Source organism: Nomascus leucogenys, chromosome 22a (assembly GCF_006542625.1).
Source record: "Nomascus leucogenys isolate Asia chromosome 22a, Asia_NLE_v1, whole genome shotgun sequence".
NCBI classification, from domain to species: Eukaryota; Metazoa; Chordata; class Mammalia; order Primates; family Hylobatidae; genus Nomascus; species Nomascus leucogenys.
The window spans coordinates 82,866,376-82,891,626 of NC_044402.1; the positions used below are offsets into that span (position 1 = coordinate 82,866,376).

The window sequence follows — 25,251 nt, forward strand, 5'->3', positions numbered from 1 at the left end:
TTATTTGTTATAAATAGAATCATAGACTTCTGGAATCTGAAGGGATTTTCAAGGTCAATTTATTCACCTTCCTAGCCATTACAGAATTCCTCTTGTTTTTCCTCTCAGAGAGCACTTACTCTCAAGTATCCCTGAGCTGGTAAAAGTAAATCTACTGTTCCCCTGATCTCCAAATTTAACACCTCTCATAATATGAGCATTTCATCTTGTTAAATGCTACTTGTATTTAAAGATAGAGACTTCTTATACCAAGTTATTTAGCCAATACACAATCAAAAAACAACAATCTACTCCAAGAATGGAGGGAAAACTGGCTGTGTTCAGCTTACTAAGAAGTCCTGTGTTGGTCTCCAATGGGGCCACTTCTAAGGCATATGGAAAGGTAAATTTTGATTTTAATTTTTAAATTTTGAAATATAATCTATTTTTAAAAGAATTTTAATACAATTAAGTGCATTCATAAAATAAAAGGAACAAAAGAGGCAAAGAAGGGAGAGAAAGGAAGACTCACAGAGGAAATTATGCTGTTTTCGCAAGGTTTGGCCAGTGCTTGGAAGTTCATCAGGGGAAAATTATTTACTAGAAAGACAATGTAGGGAAAGAAAGTTCAGTCAAAAAATGGTAGAAAGTAATGCAGAAGCATGAAATGCCATAGTATTCAGGAAGGTATCCTGGCATGAATTAAAGGTAAAAATATGAGGAGAAATTACAGGAGATGAATCTGAAAAATTATAGAGACCAAATTATATATGCCATACTGAAGAGCTGAGACTATATCCAATAGGCAATGGGGAGCCACTAGTGGGCTACCATCAGAGAAATGATATCTTCTATTTTGCAGTTTTGGAAGATCTCACTGAACACTATAGAAAATATTTTTTAGGATTACAAGTATGGGTATAGGGATATCAGTAAAAAGCATGTTAGAGTAGTCTAGGTGAAAGATGACTGTGGCTTGAAGTAAGGCAAAGGCATTAATTGCAAAAGAGAGTGTATTCAAGAGATATTAACAGGGATAGTACATAGGTTGTAGTGCATAATAAGGTATACTGAATGAAAAAGTAAAAAGATTCTAAGATAATAATTAGATTTCTGATTTGTTATCTGGGAGGATGGTGTAAGAGGACCCAGATTGGTAATAAGAAGAAAGAAGTATAATGGTAAGTTTAATGGTAACACATAGTGAATTTGTGATGTCAAAAGACGGTTCAAGTGAAGATATTTAATGGGCAATTAGACATTTGAATGGTGCAGGGGGATAGTGTGATGAAAGAGGAAAGAAGACAGTTATGGAGATAAAATGTGGGGGAGGGGAGTTGCATAAATTTAAAATTATGAATGTGGATGGTCTTGCTCAGAGAGAACATTTAGATTACAGAAGTAAAGTCCCAAGAACAAAACTCTGGCAATTGAGGAGATGGACAGGGATGAGTATTCAGCAAAGATGTCAGAGAGAACTGGGAGTCAGGAGGAGAAGTCTGTCCTACAACAGAAGTGAGGAGGGTGTCAAGTGGAAGAAAGATGTCACTGGTACCAAAGCTGCAGAGCAGTCAGAGAGATTAGTGGAACATTTCCACTAAACATTTCCAGTAAAATTGGCAGCATGGAAGCCACTGGTGGCCTTAATTAAGGCAGTTTCTGTGCTGGAACAATCCCATATTCAGTAAGACAAAAAGTTCTGAAACCAAGAAAACCTTTAAGGTTGGGAGAATTTTTCTGATTAGGCACACAAAACAAGCACTTCAGTTAATTGTTTCAATGGAAATAAATATGAAAGGAAGATATGGGCTAACTGTACAAATATTTGAAGTCACAGAAAAAGTATATATGGCTATCTGTTTACATGACAACATTTTACTTCAAGGAAGTTGTTGTTTCCTACCTTAATGCCTTGATTTAAACTTTCTGAGGATATTTTCTTTTGGGAGGACATGTGTAGGAACACAACAGAAATATAAACCAAAAGAAAAGTTGCCCTAATCGTGTCTTCCTCAGTTGGAATTCACTTGAATAATCTTTTTTGGTTATGGTATATGTAGAAAGGGTGATGCTGTTGTCCCAGAGCATATAATTTAAGCAAACACAGATTATCTCATATATCCTCCTCTTCCTTTCGGGATTTGTTTCCAGAATCCCAGTGCTCTCATTTTAATTTCTGGAAGTTCAAGTCTCAAACTGAAGCAATCATCTAGGGTTAATAGTCTACATATTTTCTTCCCATTCTGATTTCTGCAGAAACTCACATATTCTGTGTGTGTTTCATTGGCTCAAAATGGTACTCTGAGCCAGCTGACCCAAGGAAGAAAGGAAATCTGCTAATATATTAGGAGATGACAAATTCCTCTTATTACATTCTGGGACACGATTATCAAAAACTCTAACAGAAAGTAACTGTGGCAGATCAATAGGATGCTACTTAGTTATAGGCATGCCTTTAAATCATGCCACATAGCTGTCTATTCTTCCTGACTATATGCAGACCTCATATACTTCCACTCAACTGCAGTAAATGCCTATTGTGTTTTCATTTATGAAGAAGAAATAATAAATGCTTGACATATTTCTGCATTATTAAAACAAGATATATTCTAAATAAAATACTTTTCTATTGAGAAATGAATTAACAGTACATAAAACTTAAAGCATATTCTCAATATTATAATTGGATTTTTCCAAATTATCCAAAATGCTTATTATCCTAATATTATGTGTTTAAAGTATTCTTTATTTTCTCTTCTACTTTAAAATGTTAATTTTATTATACATTTAATTTTCATGGGTTTTTTTTTTTTGCTTTATTTCTCTTATTTTCTGTTGATTTTTCTGCTCAAGCACCAAACTGGTTTAATTACTGTAGCTTTTAGTATGCCTAAACATTGAATAATAGCAGTCTTCCTTCAGTTTATTTTTCCCCTTACCACAGAAATTTTTTGATACTAATGCATGTGTACTAGTCCATTCTTGTGCTACTAATAAACACATACCTTAGACTGGGTAATTTATAAAAGAAAGAGGTTTAATGAACTCACAGTTCCACATGGCTGGGGAGGCCTCATAATCATGGCAGAAGACAAAGGAAGAGCCAAGGGTCATCTTACATGGCAGCAGGTAAAATGGCTTGTGCAGGAGAACTCCCATTTATAAAACTATCAGCTCTCATGGGACTTATTCACTACACAAGAACTGTATGGGTGAAACCACCCCCATGATTCAATTATCTCCACCTGGCCCCATCCTTGACACGTGGGGATTATCACAATTCAAGGTGAGATTTGGGTGGGGACAAAGCCAAACCATATCAGCATGTTTATTCGTCTCCATAAGTTTATTTTTATATATAATCATTTTATATGTATAAATCTCCTATTTATTTGAGCAAAAGAATATTGAGGATAATAGGAGCCAGGTTGCTCATGATTGGAGATGGAATTTCACATATGGAAAGGGGAAGAACTAAAATAGGTACTATGGCATTGGCTAGAAGTTAGAGGTACTGGTATAAACTATAGATTTTATAAATATAATATATACAACCCTAGCTATGTCCAGTGAGAGGAGCAAGAAACAATGCCACAACAGTAGCAATTAGCACAGCTAGCACCCAAATTTTGTTTTCTATATATGATTCACTACTGAAAGTGATCAAGATTCCTTATAAAATAGGCTGAATCCAGGGCTGGGGAGAGAGAAAGTACAAGATAAATCTGGAATACATCACACTAGAAAGTAAGGATGCATTCAAAGAATGATGGTAGCATATCAAAAGAACATGCGAATGAGCTGGAGGAGGCTTCATTGATCAAATCTGGGACAATCTGAGCATCAAAATAAATAATGATAACAATGTTTCATGTCTTATTACCCACTGAATAAAATCAGAATCCATGAGTCATTACTGATAGAAAATAAATGAATGAATACATTAGGAATAAAGGTCTTCCTACTGGAAAACATGAATTGATAAATACCAAAGGAATGATAGAGCTAGAAAATCAGTGAATAGTAAAACCATTGGGTGAAAATTTGGTGAGAAAGAAGCAGCATATTTATACAGTCTCAAAATATCATTCTATAAATTTCTAATTAATTCAAAAATTAAAAATGGGAATATTACTGGTATTGCATCACTATTAGGACAAACTAGGATTAATTATGTGCCTCCTGACCCAATATCACAAAAACAAATCTACTCATTTTTGTAGAAATAAAAATTTCTAATTCTTTTGATGGAAATACCAAACATAATCAAAGTGAGAGAAAGTCTATAAATAATTGGCCTGTACTCTAAAAATGTCAAGGTCAAAAAACACAAGGAAAGGTTGAAGAACCAGTCCAAATTAAAAGACCCAAGAGAACTGACAACTAAATGCAATGTATCATCTTAGATTTCCTTCTACATTAGGAATGACATAGATATAAAGATTATTGGGACAAAGACAAAACTTGAAAAAGAACTGCAGATTAAACAGTATTTTACCTGTATTAAATTCTTTGATTTCAATTGTCCCAAATATGTGCAAATATGTGATAAAAATTATATGCATTATGTAATACATATTTAATTTTATTCTATTCATATAATAAACTTAATATTTATATGCATGTTTATACATGAATAAAGAGAATAAAGACAATGATAAATGGGGCAAAACATAAACAATTGTTCCTGGACTTCCTTGTACTATTCTTACAACTTTAAAATTATATTAGATTTGAAAATTTTTTTAAAACTTGTTGCAACTTTAATTTTTAAATCATACAGAAATTATAGATTTTAAAAGGTCAAAGGAAATGTATAATTTAGCATCATCTTGAAATGTTGTATCTTACAATAAATTTTGCTACATCAAAACTTTGTGATGCCATATTTCAGAAGCAAGGTTAACAACTTTGGGAGAATGACATCTGTGTATTGTCTCTACTCACAGTGATTTACATACAAAACAAAACAATCAGTAATAAATAAGATGGGTAATCTGTGAATATGTTGAGTAGTAAGCCCAACCAAAATATTTCCCCTTCACCCTTAAGGGGGTTCAGGTAAATCCCCCTTCTGAGGCTTACCTGAATTCTTCAAGTAGAACTAATCGTACAACTCTTAACTCACATGCCATTGTTTTTCTAATTTTCCTAGGACATATAAAACTTTCTACTTCGGATAATAATTATGTATACACACATTATCTTTGAGAATCAACTAAAAAAAAACCCTTAAGGATAGAACTCCCATTTGCTTAAAAATCTTTCGGTGGTTCCCAGATGCCCTTAAGATGGTCAAACTGTTTAATTTATATTACATAAAATATTATATATTTAAGCTTCATAAATGACATATATATAATATAGTCTGGCTATGATATGGTTTGGCTCTGTGTCCCCACTCAAATCTCAGGTTGAATTGCAATTCTCATTGTTGGAGGAGGTACCTGGTGGGAGGTTATTTGATCATGGGGGCGGATCTCCCCCTTGCTGGTCTCGAGATAGTGAGTGTGTTCTCATATATGATGGTTTAAAAGTGTGTGACACTTCCTCCTTTGCTCCCTCTCTCTCCTGTCAACATGTGAAGATGTGCTTGCTTCCCCTTCACTTTTCACCCTGATTGTAAGTTTCTTAAGGCCTCCCCAGCCATGCCTCCTCTACAGCCTGTGCAAATGTGAGTCAATTAAACTTCTTTTATTTTCTTTTTTCCTTTTTTTTTTTTTTTTTTTTTTTTTTTTTTTTGAGACAGAATTTCACTCTTGTTGCCCAGGCTGGAGTTTAATGGCGTGATCTCGGCTCACTGCAACCTCTGCCTCCTGGGTTCAAGCAATTCTCCTGCCTCAGCCTCCCGAGTAGCTGGGATTACAGACATGCGCCACCATGCCCGGCTAATTTTGTATTTTTAGTAGAGATGAGGTTTCTACATGTTGGTCAGGCTGGTCTTGAACTCCTGACCTCAGGTGATCTGCCCACCTTGGCCTCCCAAAGTGCTGGGATTTCAGGTATGAGCCACCGTGCCCGGCCAAACTTCTTTTCTTTATAAACTATCAAGTCTCAGGTAGTTATGTATAGCAATATGAGAACAGCCTAATATAGGCTAGGTCTCTCAAAATCTCCCCACCCACTCATTCACTAAATAGACACATAGTCCCAGCTTTGGCAATATTGGACGACTTTCAGTTCACCTAAATCACTACATTTTCCCTCCAAGAAGTTTTAAGTTCCTTTGCCTAGAATATGCTTCCTTGAAATACTTCCCCCAGCCATTTCTGGCTTCATGTTTAATCCTCAGTATGGGTATGGGTATCTCTTGCTTCTAGAAGTCTTCCTTGAGAATCACATCTGAGACAGATGTCCCTTCTTTGTGGCTGTGTATTTTTACTTCCAGTTTCAAATCACCTGTAGCATGATTACAATAGCACTTATACTTCTTTTCATTAATCATTAACTATAACTTTCCTGTCTCATTTTGTACAGTATTGAGGGAATAACTCATCTTTGTATTCCCTACATTTCTTTAATACCGTCTTGTATAAAGTTGCTTGGCAATTAATAAATGCATATCTATATCGTACTTGAGCAAAATCCTACTTATGAATTTTGAGTTTGAAGAGAAATCTAACAGTCTATCAATATATCTCTCTCTCTCTTTCTCTCTCTCTTTCTTGCTCAGACCACTGAGAAGGCTTAGAAATAATGGCAGCTCAGTAGTAATGGGCATACCTAGCACCAAGACCTTAGCTTCTATACATCATTATCTACTAAAAAAGAAATCATCATCTATCCACACTTACATGTATGCATATATAGCTGAATAACTTATGTTTCCCAAAAGAATGTACTTCAGTACTTAATTTAGTACTCTTATTCTTCTTTTTGAATAGAACAAGGAAAAAGAACTCTTCAAAAAGAGTGGAAAAGATAGCTAATCCTCTGGGGTTTTATGTGCTAAAACAGTCCTGAGATACACAAGTTAAACTTGGCATACTTTGGATCTGGGCCAAAAATTGTTTTTATTGGCTGTAGAAAATGGAATTTTAGACCATGTTGAGCCATACTATAATTATGTTTGGAAATGCATGATGTGATGGTTGAGCATTCAGTGCGACTAAATGAGTTTATATCTTCTGGAAAGTGATTGATCATATTTTTCTCAGCATTTAAGCCTTATGCAGACAAAAAGAAAAGAAGTTTTGCTTCTTAACACCATTTACTGAAAATATAGAAACACAAATATTTCCAAAAGACAATGAGGAATTATAAAGGAACTTTCTTCTAAATACAGATCTCAAGATCTCAACAAGGTTAATGTAAGCCTAACGTCAGCTTTTTATTGATAGAAAAACAACAGTAAAACAAATCATTTAGAGTAAATAGTTTATGCCTTGAGCTATCGCCTCAAAATAAACATTCCATTTTCCCATTTGACATTGACTCAAATGACATTGTTTTGCTTCTAAACAGGATTATTTTTTCTAGGTTCCACGGATGTCGGTGATTTCCTTCAGAAGAGTTGAAACTGATAAATATTGTTTTAGAGAGCTGATCTGGGAGTTGAAAGGAAAATATTTTATGCCAATAAAAATTAAATTAGCTTCAACGTGAAAGCTATACAAAAGAGGAAAATACATAACACAAGAATATAATTCAATGATTTAGGCAATGTTAAGAGCTGAAATACCATATAGCTTTTAATATTATTATTTGGAAAAGTTTCTGCCTAGGGCAATACCAATGTAAACATTTCCGGTTTCATCCCTGCCAAATATTGTTGTTTTTTCCATTATTGAAGCTTAAAAATACTTGGGCTGTTTTAAAGATTAGTGTGTTGGCATAAAACTGCACATGCTTCCTTAAAGTATTTTCTCTAACCCTCAATCATGACATTTAAAAATATTTTTCATGATATTTAAATATTGTCAAGGTACTTTGGCATCAAAAGAGAATTTCACCAATTCTCATTAGGCAATTAGTTATGATAGAAATCAGGTAACATGCTGAGCCATGAATATTCAGTATTTATCACTACTTAAAATGCTAATATGCAAGATTAAAATGCCAAGTACACTTTTTTGGATTCATTTAAACTTAAATCATAGGGATGGCATTGTGTTTTCATCATCTCAGCTTTTATCATTATATTAAGATTGTAAATATTATAGCCAGAATATATTAATTACAAAGCAAAGTGGTTAGCAATGGTTTCCCAGGGTTATTTTGTAGTATTTTAAAATGCTGGCCAGATGAAAAGCATGCACAATTACTACATCTCCTGCCTAGAAGAGATTGTGGACCACTCAGTTCTGTTAGAACAGCATACCAGTGAAGTCAAAGCTCTCACAAGGTTCAATTAACATAGGACAAAGATAAACTTATCTTAGCCATTGATATCATAAAGGCATGCTGTTTACCCCAAATAAAATCAGGTCAGAGGATACAGATAAATTTTACTGCCATTAAACATTTGTTAAATTGAGTGCAGTCTCCTGTTTTGGTCAGGAGTGGTTACTACAACATACCTTGACTGAGACTAAGTATTCTGTGTCTAAAATGTCAGATTTAAGAACTGAGGACAGTTATCTATTTGCTTTGAAGCAAAGAGCATGTATTCAGATTGACAATTTGCTTTGTAAATGGAAATGAAGGAGAGAACAATTAACAAATTTGCTAATATTGTCGTTTGGTTAATTAACTGTGGACTGTTTAGTTCAAATGATTAAATATTAAGTTTATGTGCCCTTCAATGATTAAGCAGCCTTCTCTGGTAGAGAATAAAGAGCATGAACTCTGGAATGGCCTGCTTTGGTTAGAATCCCAGCTCCTCATCTAACAAGGTATGTGATCCCCAGAAAATTTTTCAAAATAGTTAAGGTTAAATTTCCTCATCTTCAAAGAAGGGAAAATAATCATCACCGCCATATGGGATTTCCGTGTTTTTTAAGTGAGATAATAGATACATAGATAGATAGATAGATAGATAGATAGATAGATAGATAGATAGATCGATCGATCGATCACGTAGACAAATGCCTGATACATAGTAAACCTGCACAAAATCTTTTGTTTTGTCATTTTAATCTACACATTAAACTCTAGAATTACACTTACAAGTTGGTTAGGTTCAAAAGGACGGCCACTGGGAAAATGTTTACTTTGAGAACTTTTTTTTCACTTACACACACACACACACACACACACACAGAAACACACATACTCTATTCATATTTTATATATCACTGTTTATATTTCCCTTTATAAATTTTCATGTTCCTCGTTATTCCTAGATAATGTTGCACTTAGTTTTGATGTCCTAATATCTCATGTCATCTATGAGCAATCATTTCCAAGCAGATGAAGCTGGGACATGGCCACATAAGACCATATCAGAATCAACTGAGAGATTTTCCAGACTGTAAACACACTGGACCCTCTACTTCCCATTCTTGCCAAATTCTGACACCTTCCAGTGACCTTCCTGATTACCAGTTCAGTTCATGAGGAGCCCTTTTTGCTGATGGCAATGTGTGCCACAAGTAAAGAGGAATAGAAGAAACAGGCTGTAGACCACCAACAAGTAAAGGTCCTCACACTTCTCAGTAAGGATGATGCTATTGCAGGCCTGGAGACTAAGGGATCCCTTCTATGAGGCACGCATGCCTACCCTGTAAAGCCCATCTCAAAGGCTACATTTTCAACCTTATTTTCACTGTTGCTCTCTGCTCTTTCCCTCTGAACAACCATAAATCTATCTATACTTTCTTATGGCATGGCTCACTTTCTACTATGTATTATAGTTTCTTATGTCCATGACACATTTCCCTACTAGGCTTCTGTGCATTACAGATAATAAGTGATTTCTGAATGAATGCATTAATGAATGAATTAATTAATTAATATCAAATGTCTCCCTTTGAACTGTGCCTAAACTGTTTAAACAGGCTTGCGTTTCAGAGTTTCATCCATAGTCTGTCATATGGATGTTTCTGATGAGCATAAACATTGGTCAGCTTTTTGACATTATGGGGCTAGAACACAAACTTCTTGGAGCTCTGGCTTTATCTCCTTAACTATGTGATCTTGCTTCACAACCCTGATGTTACTGCTATTTTCCCAGATCCCAGTCATGCCTTATGATGACAAGCTGCATTTTTAACATTTTAGTGCTACAGGATAAGCTCAGTGAACCTTCTTTTAATTTGCAAATCTTTGGCTTTCCTAACATTTCAAGATTCTGACACTCATGCTTGGCACATGGGGTGTGCTCAGTAACTTTTGATTTTATTTCTTACATTCTCCCTTCCTTTTCTCACTCCTTTCTCCTTTATTTTAAACCACTTTGGAGCATATGTTTCTAATCAATAAACAAATAAAATCACATCATTTGCTTAGTCTTATCATTTAGATTTTTTTTGTTCTTGTGTTGAAAGCAGATTTTAAAGACTGGTAGTTTAGAATTACCTTTGAATTATTCTTTTAACTTATGTTTCCCTTGTTGAGGTCTGATTTACATGTACCCCGAAACTCCACAATTGTAAAGTATACGTGACATTTTAGAACGCAACAGAAATGTTGGGTTATGGACCATTCTGCTGTGAAAATTGTAAAGAATCTCAAATATTTAGAACTGAAAGAAAAAACTTCAAAGGCATTCCAAAACAGCTCCCTGTTCTTTCCACATTACATCCAAAAAAACTATCACCCACTGCTAATGACTGTGTATGCCAGCCAATTTTCATCTACCAACAAAGGTATTCACTTTCAGCAGAGTTCCAAATTGGTTTAATTTAGTACAGTTTGATGGATAAAATCTAAATGATCTTTTTGATTTAAAAACTAACACTACAGAGCTGTCTTAATCTACTGTGATTCCGTTCTTAGCAGATACAAACATAAGTTATGGTGTTGGTGTGGAAAGGTACTATAGAGATTATTTGGTTCAGACTCTACTTTCCTCTGGGGAAACTGAGACCACAAGACATACTAAAGAAATATTCTTTTCCTCTAGCCTACAAATTTAAAATTGATTCTTCTCTATATTTAAAGATATACATTTAAATTTAAAATAATAACTATTGGAGATTAACAGAATTGTACTACTACAGGATCACATCATACACACACACACACACACACACACACAAAACTCAGGAAATCCTTCTAAATCTTCTTAGGATAGTCTTGTCAAACCTTGTAATAAGCCTGTGAATAAAAGGCATCACAAAATGATAGCTTATCTAACTGTGGAAGTATCCTTCCCAAATATCTAGGCTGACCCAGAAAAAAATATGCCAAAAAAAGAAAAAGCAACTGAAAACATAATTAACTCAACTTTACCAAAAATGAAACAGAGAAAGAAAGAAAGAGAGAGAGAGAGAGTGAGAGAGGAAGGAAGGAAGGAAGGAAGGAAGGAAGGAAGGAAGGAAGGAAGGAAGGAAGGAAGGAAGGAAGGGAGGGCAGGTGGGCAAAATAACAGCTCCATGGAAAAATTCATTCTGCATCACGAATAGTGAAAAAAATGAGGAGAGGCTATAAGAATAACCTCCCTCACCTCATTACCTCTTCCTATACTCCTTCACCAAAGGAGGGTGTTTGTAGTTCAAATATTGTCAACAACATTTCAAGTTGAAAGGAGAAAGTGCCTCTGTCTGATTTTTATGCCATACAGGCTTATTTTCCACATTCTCTGAGAGACACTAAACATTCACTCTTTGGCATTTTTACCTTTATTTCTATTTCTATTTCTATAATTCTACAAAATCATAAAGTTCTAGTATTCATAAAATCAGATGTGAAAAAGACCCATATTTGAATGTTGGTTACATTACTTACTAGCTATTCGACACTGGATAATTTTCTGAATATCTCTCTGCCTCACTTTCATATTACTAAAATAGGCTTGAGAATAATAACTACTGCATAGGGCTGCCCTAATAACTGAAGAGAATCAGAGTGAATTTTGACTCCTCTATAGTATATGTAGCATTTAAATTTAAATTTTTTTAATGACTAGACTTCAGCTATTATACCAAACTAAATTACACCCACTTGGATCATCCATGTAAAGCATTTATAATGCTACAATATAAAATGTGCTAGCTAAAATTATTTTTAGGTTGTTGTCAAGATTAAATAAAACAATAGAAATATATTAATTTCTGAGCATAGAACCTGGCACACAGTAAATGGCACTCAATAAATGTTGGCTTTTTAATCATCATCATTATCATCACTGGTATTATCTTTAATTACTCCTACTGCCAACTGCCTTCTCTTTTATTCAATACAGAAGGAAACAAAAGCACCATCAAGCACATACCACATTTTTAAAAGTCTGTGACACCAACAAAATTTACTAACCAGAGAGAAAGATAATGGACAAAGCAAAAGAATGGAAGAAATGGAGACATAAAGTGCCACAGTGAGCCAGAAAGTTTCCAACTGAAAAAACAAGCTATGAAATCTTCCATGAATGGAATTCAGGGCTGGCCAATTTATGACTCCACCTCATGTCATGTGCCTCAGTTAGCCCAGAGGCCAAAATGTAAGCATTTGCCCATGAAAGTGAATTTATTGGCTCATGGTAGGAAACAATACACCAGTGACATCAAGCTAGTCCTCAAAAATGTTTTCATAAAAAAAAACCCAACATTACTAGGGCAACGAAAATTCCCTGCAGTTTGATTAAATCAAGACTGGTTAAGATCAAATCAGGCTTGTTCCTTTTAAGGCTATTGTTTTCTTTTTCAAATTTCCAAAGAGCCATGCTTTGGAAATTATAATTTCTTCATCAGAGAGATGTTACATGAATATCACTGTATGACTTGGTAGCTTTTCACTATGTATAAAAAAGACACAAAGAAAAAAAAGAATTTCTCACATTTGCAAAAATTAACGTATACTGACTATAAAAGGAAAAAAGTAGCTATTTACAGCTGGCACTGTTTATTGTATCGGTTTCTGAAACAATAGAGAATATCAAAAGTACGTGAATCACCATATGCAAGTTCTTTCCTTCTGACAAATCTAATTTACAAATAACTTAAGCCTGTATTCTGTAATTCCCATTGAAGTTAGTGAAAGTTGGGTTCTGAGTCTCATTTAGATGACCAATGCTATGGAAATACATGCTTGAAAGATATTTTTCTTTTTATTAAAAATATTTTAGGCAGTATGGCCATTTTCACGATATTGATTCTTCCTACCCATGAGCGTGGAATGTTCTTCCATTTGTTTGTATTCTCTTTTATTTCATTGAGCAGTGGTTTGTAGTTCTCCTTGAAGAGGTCCTCCACATCCCTTGTAAGTTGGATTCCTAGGTATTTTATTCTCTTTGAAGCAATTGTGAATGGGAGTTCACTCATGATTTGGCTCTCTGTTTGTCTGTTATTGGTGTATAAGAATGCTGGTGATTTTTGTACATTGATTTTGTATCCTGAGACTTTGCTGAAGTTGCTTATCAGCTTAAGGAGATTTTGGGCTGAGACAGTGGGGTTTTCTAGATATACAATCATGTCATCTGCAAACAGGGACAATTTGACTTCCTCTTTTCCTAATTGAATACCCTTTATTTCCTTCTCCTGCCTAATTGCCCTGGCCAGAACTCCCAACACTATGTTAAATAGGAGTGGTGAGAGAGGGCATCCCTGTCTTGTGCCAGTTTTCAAAGGGAATGCTTCCAGTTTTTGTCCATTCAGTATGATATTGGCTGTGGGTTTGTCATAGATAGCTCTTATTATTTTGAGATACGTCCCATCAATACCTAATTTATTGAGAGTTTTTAGCATGAACGGTTGTTGAATTTTGTCAAAGGCCTTTTCTGCATCTATTGAGATAATCATATGGTTTTTGTCTTTGGTTCTGTTTATATGCTGGGTTATATTTGTTGATTCGCGTATGTTGAACCAGCCTTGCATCCCAGGGATGAAGCCCACTTGATCACGGTGGATAAGCTTTTTGATGTGCTGCTGGATTCGGTTGGCCAGTATTTTATTGAGGATTTTTGCATCAATGTTCATCAAGGATATTGGTCTAAAATTCTCTTTTTCGGTGGTGTCTCTCCAAGATAATTTATAGATTCAATGCCAGCCCTATCAAGCTACCAATGACTTTCTTCACAGAACTAGAAAAAACCACTTTAAAGTTCGTGTGGAACCAAAAAAGAGCCCGCATCATCAAGTCAATCCTAAGCCAAAAGAACAAAGCTGGAGGCATCACGCTACCTAACTTTAAACTATACTACAAGGCTACAGTAACCAAAACAGCATGGTACTGGTACCAAAACAGAGCTATAGATCAATGGAACAGAACAGAGCCCTCAGAAATAATGCTGCATATCTATAACCATCTGATCTTTGACAAACCTGACAAAAACAAGAAATGGGGAAATGATTCCCTATTTAATAAATGGTGCTGGGAAAACTGGATAGCCATATGTAGAAAACTGAAACTGGATCCCTTCCTTACACCTTATACAAAAATTAATTCAAGATGGATTAAAGACTTACATGTTAGACCTAAAACCATAAAAACCCTAGAAGAAAACCTAGGCAATACTGTTCAGGACATAGGCGTGGGCAAGGACTTCATGTCTAAAACACCAAAAGCAATGGCAACAAAAGCCAAAATTGATGAATGGGATCTAATTAAACTAAAGAGCTTCTGCACAGCAAAAGAAACTACCATCAGAGTGAACAGGCAACCTACAAAATGGGAGAAAATTTTTGCAACCTACTCATCTGACAAAGGGCTAATATCCAGAATCTACAGTGAACTCAAACAAATTTACAAGAGAAAAACAAACAACCCCATCAAAAAGTGGGCAAAGGATATGAATAGACACTTCTCAAAAGAAGACATTTATGCAGCCAAAAAACACATGAAAAAATGCTCATCATCACTGGCCATCAGAGAATGCAAATCAAAACCACAGTGAGATACCATCTCACACCAGTTAGAATGGCAATCATTAAAAAGTCAGGAAACAACAGGTGCTGGAGAGGATGTGGAGAAATAGGAACACTTCTACACCATTGGTGAGACTGTAAACTAGTTCAACCATTGTGGAAGTCAGTGTGGCGATTCCTCAGGGATCTAGAACTAGAAATGCCATTTGACCCAGCCATCCCATTACTGGGTATATACCCAAAGGATTATAAATCATGCTGCTATAAAGACACACGCACACGTATGTTTATTGCGGCACTATTCACAATAGCAAAGAGTTGGAACCAACCCAAATGTCCAACAACGATAGACTGGATTAAGAAAATGTGGCACCTATACACCATGGAATACTATGTAGCCATAAAAAATGATGAGTTCATGTCCTTTGTAGGGACATGGATGAAACTGGAAACCACCATTCTCAGCAAACTATTGCAAGTACAAAAAACCAAACACCGCATGTTCTCACTCATGGGTGGGAAATGAACAATGAGAACACATGGACACAGGAAGGGGAACATCACACTCCAGGGACTGTTGTGGGGTGGGGGGAGGAGGGAGGGATAGCATTAGGAGATATACCTAATGCTAAATGACGAGTTAAAGGGTGCAGCATACCAACATGGCACATGTATACATATGTAACAAACCTGCACATTGTGCACATGTACCCTAAAACTTAAAGTATAATAATAATTTTTAAAAAAGAAGAAAAAAATATTTTAACTATACAAATGCATAAATTATTAGTATGTATCTGGACATATGAAAAGACAAAACTATGCACACTCCCCAGATCTATTTCTGTTATTAACTGGCATCATCAGAAAATGCTGTACCTTACTTAACTGTGTAACTAACTCTTCAAGCCTTTTTTAAAATGTTAATTTTTTAATAAAAATTAATCTGAAATTTATTATATACTTTTACGAGTAAGATTCTGCTATTCTTTCAAGCCATAATCAGGGACCTGAGCTCACATGTCAATGCAAACTTGCATAACCTATAGTCTAGTTGCTTAAACTTTTGATGGCACCAAGAACACCGAAAGAGAAGCAAACTGAGGATGCTCAGAGTTGTGCAGTACCGCTGCCCATGCAGCTCTGAGCTGCCCCTCTCTCCTACTGCCTCCATGGCTTTGTCTTTCTTACTACTTCTGTTCTGCACTGCTTTCCTCCAAGCACCTCTGCTTTCCTTTTTTCCTTTTTTCTCTCATTCACCATTCAGTGCCAATTATGAGCTAGAACTTCTGCTGGGCACTGGTTCCATAGCAGCAAACAAGACAGACGCATTTTCTTTTTTTTCTATATATATATATATATCTGAGTTTGTTTATTGTTCTGATTTACTGAAACTTAAAATATTCCATCAAATTATCCAGGAAAATCCAGGTGGCAGAAATACGTAATATGTCCATTTCATCAAGAGGTCTCAAATAAATTTTAAAAGGCCAGAAAATATGTACTATGCTATCTAAATCAGTTCTATCTTCTGTACTTAAGAAATCAAGTACAGAAATAAACTGTGGTGCTGAGGTAACATTGTAACCTGCTCCCAACATGACTGCATAGGTGTCTAAGGTTAAGTGTGAAGATTACTGTGAGGTCTCAAGTTATTTGACTGATCAATCCCATTTGAATTTCAATCCAAGTAGCATATTTTACATGCACCTGGAGGAAATATCTTCAGTGTGTTCATGTGTGTGTTATGTGCACATATGTGTAGGGGATGACTGACAACATTGATAAATGCATGCTAGAAGTCTGCTTTCCTAACAAAGATTAAATTCCTGTCTCATTTGCATATGTCCTTGAAGCTTTTGTTTTGTTTTCTTTGTTGTTCATGATTTGTTCAGCTTAACTTCCAGCACGTTAGTTCTGTGATCACCACTAATCCACAAAATCTTTTTTCTGCTCAGTGAACAATGCCACTACATTTTACTGGAACAGATTGTTGCAATGAAGCGTTTACCATCTCAGTTTCTACTGAAGCCCCAAGCAAAAAAGGTGACAACTTGCCTCATGTTTTACAGTGAGCTGGAGGCCCATCAAAGTAAGACTCGCAGAAGAAGAGTTCGAGAGCCAGTAACCTTCAAATGTGCTCCATTTAAGTCTGCTAAAGCCCTGCAATGCCAGTGTTTAATCACCATGGCAAAACCAGAATAATCAAAGGATAACTTTCCTGCCCTTAACCTTTTTCTTCCCACCCCACATCCAGTCAAGCAAACATGAAGCAGCCCTGTAAATAGGTACTAGCCAAGAAAAAAGAACAGATGGTGACTGCACTTTTACTTTTTTATTTCACCATGGACAGTCCGCACAAACAGATCCAAGCTGACTGATTAGAAAACCTTTCACCTTAAATGAAGACAGATACTTTATTTCATTCAACTAGGCATATTGTTATTGAGACTATTTTCTCGTGTAACCAGAAGTGACTTGATGTATTTTTATGGCCTAAAAATGATCAGATAAATTATAGTTTCTGCTCAAGTTTTCATTGTCCACCTCAGCAAAGCATGGTGGTAGCAAGACTCCTCATTAGGGTAATTCCTTTGTTTTGGCACTATCATTATTAGTCATTCATTATGAAGCTGATACGGTGATGAAAGAGCTCCAAAAGCTTTTTGGGATACCACTTGATGGAGGCCATTTTTTTTCTCAGTCCTGGAAAAAGTCAACAAGACAACTCCATAGCCAAATTGGACACATGATGTCTGATTTGGTCTACTTATTTTCTAAAAGAATTGTGAACTTCTTCATTAAAAAAAAAAATCTGTGTGCAGGAAATTAACAGAAGAATTTGCTAACAAGTATGTGTGTGTGCTGATTGTTCAAAGTAAATTATATTTAGATTATTTTCAACACATTAAACTTATGCATTTATTCAAATTAACTCAAGAAAATTCAGACCTAATTCATATCTTTGAAACCACACAGATGTGAACTCAATGTGGATGTAAAATGCTGCCCAACTAGTCATCAGGGTTACCTAGCTCTAATCGGGTTCTCTAACATATTATACTAGTTCTTTCAGAGTGTGGTCCCTGGATCAGCAGCATCCACATTACCAGGGAACTTATCAGCCATGCAAACAATCGGCCCCCCTTCCCAAGCCTACTGAAGTAGAAACTGTTGGCGGGGGGGTGGTGCTAGGGGCAGCAATATGGATCTTAACAAGACCTTCTAGAGACTCCGATGCACACTAGTTTCAAAGTCACTCTATTGACACAAAGATCTTTTAAATAACAGCTATTTCATAATGCTCCCCTTATTAGCCTAAATTTTACAAATGACATAACTTACCCATATAAATTTTTGAATCAATATAATACCTTAGCTGTGTAATGCCTAAATAAAAGTAGTATAATTAAATAATATTAATTTATCTATATTAGCATTCAGGCATGATGACACTTAGAGATTCTGAAGTATTGAAACAATTGAGCCAATCACCGTGAGCACAACAGCTACCCATGCAGAGAAGGAGGGCAGTGAAGGACTCTTGACAAAAATATCATGATCATGTTAGTGATGTGATACAACTGAGTAACTCTAGGAAATTTTAAACTACACAGAAATACAATCCTCAATCTTTTATCAATATGTACAATAGTAGCACTACTGGAAAATCAGTGTATACTACAACTGCCAAAAAAATATGCGTGTGTTTATATGTAAAATCAAATTAGTCTCTAGGCTCCAATTAATATAAACAGGTTTTCTCCTATACAAATGTCTGGTGAGGAATTTAAAATTCTTGCAGGAAATATACAATGTTTTATATTGTAAGATGGATAGCATCTCATACACTAAATGCCTGTGGTTAATCACTGGAACAAGCATAAAAACATCCCCCAGCATTTTTAAACATTTCCTAACAGTAAGTATGAATGCCTTTGAGAACACTGAAAACCAGTCAGTCTGGACTGATTAAGTTGGTACACGTTCCCTTTCTTGTTAGGATGCATACATGTTTCCAGGCAAGGTGTGCTCCATCTCAAGAAACAATTCCACTTTCTTAGTAGAGGAGAAACTTACTGATTCAGCCAATATAAGGAATTTTCTGCCCTGCTGCATTCTTTTTGCAAAATTTTTATACTCTAAAATATTCCTAAATATTAGCTGGTGGCCTCTTATTTTACTGACCTTGTCATGAAATTACCTGCATATAATATGGTAGGCCATTTTTCTCAATTATCATATATGTTTATATTAAGCACTTAAACAGGTAGAAAACTGTAAATAAGCAATATTTTCTTCAGCCATCTGCCTGCAAACAATTAAATCTGTGTGTAAACAAAAAAATTAGATAAAAATCTCAGGAAAAGAATTAAGTTTGTAGACGGTAATTAAGCATTCTAGATTCTTCAAGTCAACTTTCAACTCTGAAAGTCTACAGTTCTATGAAAAGGTCCTTTGGACAGTATAATGACAAAGTAGATTAATGCTGATGTATGGTTTTGGTAGTGATGATTAGAATAGTGTGATGACTGGCAAACCTCAAAATAGAAAGTCTTCATTCTTATGTAACTAAATTATCTTACAAAAAAGCATGTACAGACAAGCAGTACTTAGCAGAAATAACTCTAGGAAGTGCTTTAGACTTATATATTGTTTTTGATATTGTGTGAAGGACCATTTCTCCACATACAATAACTGGATAAATAACAGCTATGGTAAAGGGAAGAAATTTAAAATGGTTACAGTAAAAATAGGTTTGGTTTAATGAGGGGATAAATACTGAGCATTAACAATTCATTAGATTCTATTTAAGATGTAGCTTTATTTATGACTTGTGTTGGGCAAAGTAAAATTTATGCTTAGGTTCAAGCCAAAATTTCTATACATCCTCTATTGATAAGGGAAACACTCCTCTATAAAGCATCAATATTAGCAAATATACACAAAAAATACATGATATTGAGATACATATTTACAACAGTAGTTACAGCAAGTAGCTTGAATGAAAATTTTAGGAGAATGCCACTTGTCTTGTCTTGAGATAATGTGTAATAACCATGGTACAATGGGAAACAAACAAAGATCATCAATCAAATACGAGAAGGCTTCCTCAAATCCAACACTTTGGGACTAACCCCAATCTGTAACAAGCCTCCCAAGAAAGGCATTCATAATAAAAAACAAAAAAAGCAATATTTTCATTCCTTATTACCTAAATTGTATTCAGCGCATTGTCTGTGGCAGGCACTGCCATGCGCTTTCGAAAAAAAAGAAGTTAACAAAATATGTAAAGTCCCTGTGTCCATGGAGCTTCCATTCTAACTCAGGATGGGAAAAATTCAGTAATAGGTCAGGTACAGTAAGAACTACAGGAATTAACAGGCTATGTGAGGGGGATATAGAGTGACCACAGTGATATTTTATAGCTGGTGTTAATTAAATCTTCCCAATAACGCTCTAAAGCAAATAAAGAGGATTCATTCGAGTGTAATCGAGAAAACTAAAGCTCAGAGATGATTACAGGAAGTAGCAGACTCAAGACTAAGTCCCAGCACTCCCAACTCAAACTTAAACTCATTTTATTTTATCACCCTGCCTCTGATTGGGAAATTATGCTTATCTGAAGAGTTTTTCTTAACAAAGCAAAATGTGGGGGAGGTCAAAGCTGTAGGCAACCACTTTTAAAAACACTGGACAGCAAAAACAACTTAAGCCATCATAAATTCCCACTAATTAAAATGTTGCTAAGTGCTCTGATAATTACACAGATAACTGTGCCAATCCACTATTCTAGCCATTTGTGGTCCAGCTTTTCATCTATCATATTCTAAAGATTACTCTTTAAGCTTATCAATATCTTCTCTTGTTCTTTTTTATTCTTACATAATATAGTAAAAGCATTTCACATTAACATAATAAACACATTAGCAATCTGTTGCCTGAACTCATGAAGTATTTTATGATTTTAATACATTTGGTTTATCACAATTTTTATTCATCTCTAAGATAAATAATACCTATACCTATTACTGACTGTTAAATTAATCTCAACAAACAGGTAGAGGGTTCTTGTAAAAGATTAATATTTAGTTAATGAAAATTTGAAGCACCAACATCAAAGACAGAAGTCCTAATACAAAGCACTAAATGCCTAACATCTGAAGAGAGAAGTTCAGAGAACCTATATAATCTAAGTTCTCAAAGGAGGGAATGTTATAAGCCTCCCCCTTGAGAAGGCTGCCTCCGTGCATATTGAGAGGAAGTTGGACCATAAGAATTTCCTTCAATTCTAACAGCAAGCTTTAAAGCTCTCCCTTTCTTATTCTCCTAAATCAAGTTTTATGTTCTCACTTGAATTCATTAATGCCTGTTTTTATATCTGTCAGGTGAAACTTGGTCAGAAAAGGAATTTACTAAAAGGATACTGGGTGGTTGCACTCTTAATCCACAAATGATCACTAACTACTCAATGCCTTCCCATCAGTAACTTCACATTCTGAATCTTCTCCAGAGCATCAGTTGACTAAGCCTAGGTCCCTAAGGGAACTCTAGCTGCCAGGAAGTGAAGAAGGAGGAAGAATATCTGGCCACCTTTAGCTTCCATAACAGGAATAACTACCAACATTCAATGGGGAATGCTACAAAGGGGGTTGAATGTGAGCAGCCAAAAACCCCTAACAAATATCCACTGTAGCATGCACAGTATTTCAGTATTTTTTTCTCAAAACTCTGAGATTTTAGAGAATAGTAATCTTCCCCATTGTGCTTAGCACCATACCTAGCACAAACAGGAGCTCAATAAATACTTAGTTGCTTTTATCATATTATTCCACTTTAAATCCTTAAGGTCAAAGAACCCACTTCTTAGCCACCTCAATCTCCATTCACTGACAACTGCCAAGTCATCTTTTGTTCTTCCTTCTTCCTCACTCCTGTTACTTAGTCCATGGCCACAATTGATACTACCTCTTTTAACATCTTGCTCATTCATTCCAATCCCTCTTTCAACCTACCACAAGAGCGACTTTCCTAAAAATACAAATCTATATAAAATCCATCAATCCAGCTATTGTTATCTTTGTCCCTCAGAGGTAAGAGAATATCTCATACCTTGAAGCCTTCAGTCACAGGTCCTCTCATTTTCAATACTCCCAGCAGCCACTTCTGTGACAGGTGCACATTCAACCCACAAGATAGGTCAAGCCTCACTTCCTCAGTGTTACTTCCCATCACCAGTTCGACCTTTCATTCAAAAACAGTAAAAGCCCTCTGATCCCATGGAATATTGAAATCCATATGTAACACCTTTTTAAGAGATGGGGTATCACTATGTTGCCCAGGCTTGCCTCTAACTCCTGGGCTCAAAGAATCCTCCTGCTTCAGCCTCTCAAGTATCTGAGACTAACTACAGATGTGCATCACCGTACCCTGACTGCAACCTGTATGTAACTTTAATATTGCATTTGCCTTGTTTTCTTTGCTCTACTAAAGATGACTTTTCTTTCATGTATGAAACCAGAGTTCAAGTAGAACTGTTAGTGGATAGAATTGGATTAAGTATGCATAAACAAAGTAACTAAAAAGAATAGAGGCTCTAATGTTCAATTGTATTTGAACAAAAGGAATAAGCCATTCTGCTGAATAACTATAACTACAAATTAGAAAATATCAGGTTTTCAATGAGAGAGAACGTTATCATCGTATTAGGTTGGTGCAAAAGTAATTGTAGTTTTTGTTATTGCTTTTAATGGCAAAAACTGCAATGACTTTTGTACCAACCTAAGAGTAGCATTCTTATTTAACCCACTCTCCTCCACTTGGTATTACAAGGAAAAGAAAAGGTGGAGGGCTCAGAGAGAAGAGAATTCATTTTCAAATGAACTAAGGAAAAATAAATAAGCTTCTTTACTATTTGCCAAAGTTCTTAATATACTAAAGTACCCTATGAGTGGTCAGAAGGTGACCTCATATGCAGCATTTCACAGACTTATTTGGCCATGGAATCTTTTTCTCATGAAGTGTTTGTGAGCCTGGAGTTCTGAGGTGTATTCGTTAGCAAATATTATTCTACAGCATAGAACTATAGCAATATGAAAGGAATATGAAAAACTAAAATAAAGTTCAACCACTTCCATTCTGGAACATAGGACTTCATTACATGAAATAAGATATTGTACAGCCATTAAAAAAATATTTGAATACTGTCAACTAAATTGTTTCCATCGAAAAATTTTAAAAACCTTGGGCCAGATGATTCATTATAAAACATGGATGTCTGATGCACATATACAGTTTTAAAACCAGGAATATTGAATCTGCCCTGCTATTCACTTTGACTCTCCCATCTCTCTCCCATATAAGGTAGCCAAGAGTGATAAGCTTGGGAATAATAACCAAATAGGAAACAAAATATCCCATCATTATTAGTTGGGCCAGAAACCAATAATCCCTCACCAACCATATCATAACCCATGATGGAGTGCACAATCTAACCCTCCTACATTCCCCTGTAACAGCATCCTGTATGTTGCAAGTGACAGAAACAGAGCTCAACCTGACTTAAAGAAAGATGGGAAATATGTAGGACCTATAAATGAAGATTCCAGTGCTGGTGCTTTCTTCAGCTATGGTTTGATTCAGAGTTTCAAATAATATCATCAAGATTTGTCTCCTCTGTGTATCTCAGCTGTCCTTTCCCCTGTGAGTAAGCCTAATCCTCAAGGTGGATCTCCTTGGCAGCAAAAAGGTTATTCTCACCTCTTCACACTGACAAATCCAGTAGAAGAAAGATCTAAACTAGTTTTTGCCAGAAGCCCCAGAAAAATTTATCTTGTGTCTTATAGCTCTGATTGGGTTGCATGCTCATCTGTTAAAATCCAGCGAGATAGACAATGCTTGCTAGATGAAACCAAGGGGGCTCATTCTCTTTAAAAAGTATTCTGAGCAAACTATTGGAAGAACAAAAAACCAAACACCTCATAGGTGGGAACTGAACAATGAGAACACTTGGACACAGGAAGGGGAACATCACACACCAGGGCCTGTTGTGGGGTGGGGGCAGGGGGAGGGAAACATTAGGAGATATACCTAATGTAAATGATGAGTTAATGGGTGCAGCACACCAACATGGCACATGTACACATATGTAACAAACCTGCACATTGTGCACATGTACCCTAGAACTTAAAGTATAATAAAAAAAAGAATAGACATATAAAAAAGTATATATATATACACTTATACTTAAGATATATATATATCTTAAAAGCAGGACTGAGTTCTGATCAGCACCCTCAAACCAAACTCTTGGTATTTAACAGTCTGTTAGGTTTAGGCTTGATTGTGGAGAGGGACAAGTGACAAGGACAGCCACGTTTTGGCTAACCTACTTATTCTGTGCATGAAGAAGGGAAAAAGAAGGAACAGAGAGCATGGGCCCTGACTTTTAGCATGCAGTGGTTCTCAACAATTTTCTTAGATATTGACTAGTCAAATTAACATACTTCCACCTTAAGAGAAGGATACGGAAAAAAAAAGGGTGTAAGCAGGGAGCCCTAGAGGCAGTACTGCAGTGAGCGGGGACACATACGTCCCCTCCCCAACAAGAAATACTAGGATTATTTTTCTCTACTGATTTTTTAAAAATTCAGAATAAAAATATCAAAACCTTGAAACTTTTTTTTATTTTTTGAAATTTTAAAATAAAAGTAAAAAGGGATGATGTTATTCACAATCTGTTTTATGAGTTTTAAAATCAAATGCTAATTATATTTTTCTTATGACTAATTTTCTGCATTGTATTAATAAAATGACTACAGTTCTAAGGGTAGGCCGGGTATGGTGGCTCACACCTGTAATCCCAGCGCTTTGGGAGGCCAAGGCAGGAGGATCACTTGAGGCCAGGAGTTCGAGACCAGCCTGGCCAACAGGGAGAAACCCCATCTCTACTAAAAATACAACAATTAGCCAGGCGTGGTGGCATGAGCCTGTAGTACCAGCTACTCGGGATGCTGAGGGGAGAATCCCTTGAACCCAGGAGGTGGAGGTTGCAGTGAGCTGAGAGTGTGCCACTGCACTCCAGCCTGGGTGACAAAGCGAGTCTCCATCTCAAAAAATAAAAATAAATAAATAAAATAGAATAAAATAATAAAAATAAAAAAATCTAAGGGTCTCAATGTATCTGAAAATATTAGTTAATTTAAAAAAACAAATATGTATTGCAAAGTTAGACTCTCACCCCCTGGAATGCTACAGTATTCACAGCACAACAAATATACTACGCACATGTTATCCCTCGGTCTTCAACCCTTAGATTTAGAAAGCAAGCCCACTCTGATTTAAACTTCTTTGTGTGAAAGAAGAGAAT

The 25,251-nt window shown here is 35.7% G+C and overlaps 1 protein-coding gene across 3 annotated transcripts in view; it reads right to left on the reverse strand.

Moving 5' to 3' along the window:
- PDE1A (phosphodiesterase 1A) overlaps positions 1-25,251 on the reverse strand; it is a 384,349-nt gene that overhangs the window by 297,989 nt on the left and 61,109 nt on the right. The window lies entirely within an intron of this gene.